The 5,111-nt window shown below is 45.5% G+C and overlaps 1 long non-coding RNA gene across 2 annotated transcripts in view; it reads left to right on the plus strand.

Moving 5' to 3' along the window:
* The window catches only part of LOC111557985, a 295,985-nt gene that overhangs the window by 212,316 nt on the left and 78,558 nt on the right, over positions 1–5,111 (plus strand). The window lies entirely within an intron of this gene.

Here is a 5,111-nt window from a genome sequence, read left to right on the forward strand (position 1 = left end):
AAACTTTGGCTCTGCCTCCTTGAAGCTCTGTGCCCTTGGGCAAGTGACCTCACCTCTTTGTGCCTAATTTTCTCCATGGGTAAAATGGGGGCATTAATAATGAACCTTATTTCACATGGCTGTTTGTATGAGATGAATTTACTGTTTTGATAGCCTAACTTAAGTGCTGTGCATTGTGCTAAAAGAGTCACCAGCCCTGAAGTTAAGCAGGAGTGTATATGCGGTGGTTGGGGGGAGGGGGCAGTGCAGTAAAGGGGTGTGGAGCGACTGTGATGGTCAGCTTACTGAGTGACCACTGGGAGGTGGGCCTAAGGCTAAGTGTTTTCCTTGGAACTTTGTATTAAATTTTCACAACCGCATAAGCCAGGCACTATGATTATCTCCAATTTTGTAGATTTATGAGCCAGAATCCAAACCCTAACAGGTCTGCTTGACTCCAGAACCCAAGGTGAGTTATTGCTGCGAGGGCCTGAATTAAACAGCATTGTGTGGTGAACTCAGGGTGGGGCGTGGGCTGAACTGGAGGAAGGATGTGAGGAGCTGGGATGGATGTGGGCAGACTTCTCGTCGAAGGCGTTTTGAGTGGTAACCTCAAGCAAGCGGGGAGGCCAGCGAGGACATTGCAGGCGTCCATAACTGTGCCCACCGAGGGGGAGGTGGGCATGAGCCAGAAGAGGAGGCTGCTTCATTAGCGGCTCTCTACCTTGCCGGGGATGCCCCGCTGGCAGAGTGTATGCGAAACCTCCCCTGCGAATTTCCACCTTCCTTCCTGGCTTATTCTCTCCTATCTGAGGGCTTTCCCCGCCCCCCCCCCCCATATTCTCCCTTCCTTTCTGCCCCACTCCTCCTCCACTCTGATGATAGAACAGTCGATGTATTCATCCTAACATCCAACGAATATTACATATATTGAGGGCCTGCTTTGGGCCAGGCAGTTGCTACAGGTAGGACAGTGAGAACACTCTCATTTCAGTACTCACCACCCCCTCAGCTCCCCCCAGCTGCAGGTGCTTTGGTCACAGAGAGCCCCCAGCATACCCCTGCCAGTCTCCGTGTGCTTCCCTGGGTGAGCCTCCAGTTCCACATCAGAAACTCAGCTGGGGACCAGGAAAATGCACAAAGGAAAAAATCACAAGCTGCAGGTAGACTCATGCCAGTTTTCCTCCCAAGACCCCCTTCAGACCCATTATTAGATGAGACTATGGGCCACAGGGAGCCTGTGTCTTCAAATGCTGCCCAATTTCCTCAGAAGTGTGCCTAGCCACCCGGGATTAGGTAGGTGGGACTACGGATCAGAAAATGATTGTTTCTCCTCTCTCAAGGAAACATCCCACCGCGTGTTTTTCTCCAAGAGAAAAATCTTGCTTCGCATTCTGTTCTAGGGCAGGCTGACTCTTTCTGGAAACCACCCACTTGCGTGGATTTTTGCAATGATCCTCACGTGAAAGCCCCCTCCCCGTAGCCCATTAGTAGCCAGGTGTTTCCCAAGTGGGACTCTAGCCGTGGAATCCCTGCCTCCACTCTGGCAAAAAGCTTCTCAGGGCTCCTAGAAGGAGCAAGGAGGTCAGCACCTTGCACCTGCAGAGCCTCATGGTTGGCCCTGCTTCAGTCTGGTCTGATTTACACCTCCCTCTTCTGCTGGGAAGCACTTTCTTCTCCTTTGTTCATCCCATCATCCACTCTTTCAGCTCTGCAGTTGGTTCCCAGCTTAGTTCCTGAATCCCTTTACCACAGGCTCACATCGAATTTACCCCAGCTGTGATTTCACCTGTATTAGTGTGGCCCTTTCGTTAATATCTGTGTCTCCTGTGAGCACAGTCGGAGTCGGGAGCTCTTGTCTCATTTTTCCTCCCCGCTAGGAGAGAATTCTAGACTTACGGCTGTTTCCCAACATTCATTTGTCTGTCCTACCCTAATAACTGAGCCTTGAATTCTCTCAGAGCAGCAACATGCTCAGTTGAAAGACCGTGTTTCTCAGCCTCTCTTGCACTGAAATGCGGCCAGGTGAGAGAAAGTTATGGATATAAAGGATTGTATGAAACACATGGGAAGACTGTCAGATGGAATATGACATCAGCAGCGAAGGCACTTTTGACCTTCTTCTCATTGCTTGGGATGTGGAGATGATGGCTGGAACTTGAGCAACCACTGTTAGACCATGAGGTAAAGCTGTAGCTTGGCAAAACATCAAGATAGAAGGAGGCTGTACCCCTGATAACCATCAGAGTCCCCATACCAACTCTGGACTACCTGATTTCAGGCTTCTTTTGTTTTACCTTAAAATATCATTTTTGTTGATTCTTTCCCGTATAAGATTTGTTCAAATTATATGTATTTGAAGTGGTAAGATCACAGCTACAGAATAAGCCATCCTGTAACAAATCCATTTATAAAACTCATAAACACTGTTTTCTCTTTTATATATTGTATTATGTGCTTTCTTTTTTATTTTTTATTTTTTTTATTTTTTTTATTTTTTTTTTAATTTTTTTTTTCAACGTTTATTTATTTTTGGGACAGAGAGAGACAGCATGAACGGGGGAGGGGCAGAGAGAGAGGGAGACACAGAATCGGAAACAGGCTCCAGGCTCTGAGCCATCAGCCCAGAGCCTGATGCGGGGCTCGAACTCACGGACCGCGAGATCGTGACCTGGTTGAAGTCGGACGCTTAACCGACTGCGCCACCCAGGTGCCCCTGTGCTTCTTTTTTAAAGGGCATACAAAAGGTAAACTTAACAATACTTCGTCTTCTCCCAGTTTTGGAGAAATACTTCCTAATTCAAAATCCTGTACCTGATAAGAAAAAAAAGTTCCCACAAATTGACAATTATCCCCTGACTTCTCTCTTTTTAAATTTATTTATTTATGTAAAAAATTTATTATTTTGTAATTTAAAACTGAGTTAATATAGAGTGTAATAAAGATCTCAGGAATAGCATTTAGTGACTCATCATTTCTACATTAACACCCAGTGCTCATCCCAACAAGTGCCCTCCTTAATGCCCCTTGCCCATTTAGCCCCTCCTCCCACCCAACAACCCACCAGCAACTCTCAGTTTGTTCTCTGTATTTAAGAGTCTCTTATGGTTTGTCTCCCTTTCTGTTTCTATCTTATTTTATTTTTGCTTCCCTTTCCCTATGCTCATCTGTTTTGTTCCTTAGATTCCACATAAGAGTTAAGTCGTATTTGTCTTTCTCTGACTGACTTACTTCGCTTAGCATCACTCTAGTTCCATCCACGTTGTTGCAAATGGCAAGACTTCATTCTTTTTGATCACTGAGTAATATTCCATTATATATATACCACATCTTCTTCATTCATCAGTCGGTGGACATTTGGGCTGTTTCCATACTTTGGCTTTTGTCGGTAGCGCTGCTATAAATACTGGGGTCCCTGTGTCCCTGTGGATCAGCATTTTTGTAACATTTGGATAAATACCTAGTAGGGCAATTGTTGGGTCTTAGGGTAGTTCTATTTTTAATTTTTTGAGGAACCGCCATACTGTTCTCCAGGGTGGCTGCCCTAGTTTGTATTCCCACCAGCAGTGCAAAAGGGATCCCCTTTCTCTGCATCCTTGGCAACATCTGTTGTTTCCCGAGCTGTGAATTTTAGTCATTCTGACAGGTGTGAGATGATATCTCATTGTGGTTTTGATTTGTATTTCCCTGATGATGAGTGATGTTGAGCATCTTTTCTTGTGTCTGTTAGCCATCTGGATGTCTTTTTTGAAAAAGTGTCCGTTCATATCCCCTGACTTCTCTTTTAAAGCATCTCCCCTCAGGTTTCTCCTCCCATAAACACCAGTTGCCCTGCACGCAGTTAGTTATTACTTTTCTCAAAAAGGCAAAGCTTTAACTACTACAATTTTATGTACAGATCTACTCTTAAAACAGAAATGAAAACAAGAACCACGACAAAACACAACCACAAAATGCACTCTCAAAAATCACAAACCAGATAGAAGATACTCTGGCAGTGTTTACAAATTAATCGCTGTTCTCATAGAAAGTTGTTATGTAACGAAAATGTAAGTAGACTGCGTGCGATGCAGAAAAATCCATCTCCCTACAGAGTGTGTCCACATAAACTCACACCTGATGCTGGTGGACTGCTTGCGTGTTGCCATTTACTCGTTAATGTCATCATTCCCACCTGGTAACTTCTGGCCATTTCATACCTGAGCTGTAATAGTAGCAAGTCAGCGGTACAGGAAACCTGCATGCACGATGCTGGGAGAAACACAAGCCTGTGCTACTGTAACTCCATTTGTGTACCAGCTGAGATGCTGAAAATAAAATGACAAATGCAAGTAGAACGTGGGATGGAGCATCTACTTAATGGACACTTGTCAAGCCCTTTACTGGAGACATTGTGTGCATGAAGGCACTTTTATGATGTATTAGTATTCCTTTCATTTTCAAATATAAAATATAAATATGGCTTTATGTTACCAAAAGACATAGTAAGAAAGTAAAAACAAAGCAGTTACTAGCCTAGCCAGGCAAATTTGTTCGTTAGATTTTGGAAAAAGTCTGCTTTCTGCAGCTGGCAAAGAGAGTTACACAAAGCTGGAAGTGGAGGCTGCTAACCAGATGAGATCAGTATGGGAAATGGGGAAACGCTTGGTGTAAATGTTTCCCACACAGAAAACAACCCCACGGTGCATTTCCAGGAGGCGCTTAACACGAAGGCCCTGCTCCCTCTTCTACCCCAACACTTCATCTTGGAGCTGGGCATCCATATTGTGTGTGAAGTCCAGGATGTGTGAGAGGCAGAGGGTGGCAAAGGGGGCTGGTGAAGATAAGAGAATCTGTATGCGTGGGCTTCTCCCCAAACATCTGCCCACGTACACCTGCACAGCTTGACACGCTGATGTCACCATGTCGAGCCCACCACCGCTTCGCCTGTAGTGGAAATCTGTGTAGTAAGCTGCTGGGGCTGTCTTTCTTTTCCTTCCTTCCTTCCTTCCTTCCTTCCTTCCTTCCTTCCTGCCTTCCTGCCTTCCTGCCTTCCTGCCTTCCTGCCTTCCTTCCTGCCTTCCTTCCTGCCTTCCTGCCTTCCTGCCTTCCTGCCTTCCTGCCTTCCTTCCTTCTTTCCTTCTCTATTTCTC

This window comes from Felis catus, chromosome E2 (assembly GCF_018350175.1).
Source record: "Felis catus isolate Fca126 chromosome E2, F.catus_Fca126_mat1.0, whole genome shotgun sequence".
Classification (NCBI taxonomy): Eukaryota; Metazoa; Chordata; class Mammalia; order Carnivora; family Felidae; genus Felis; species Felis catus.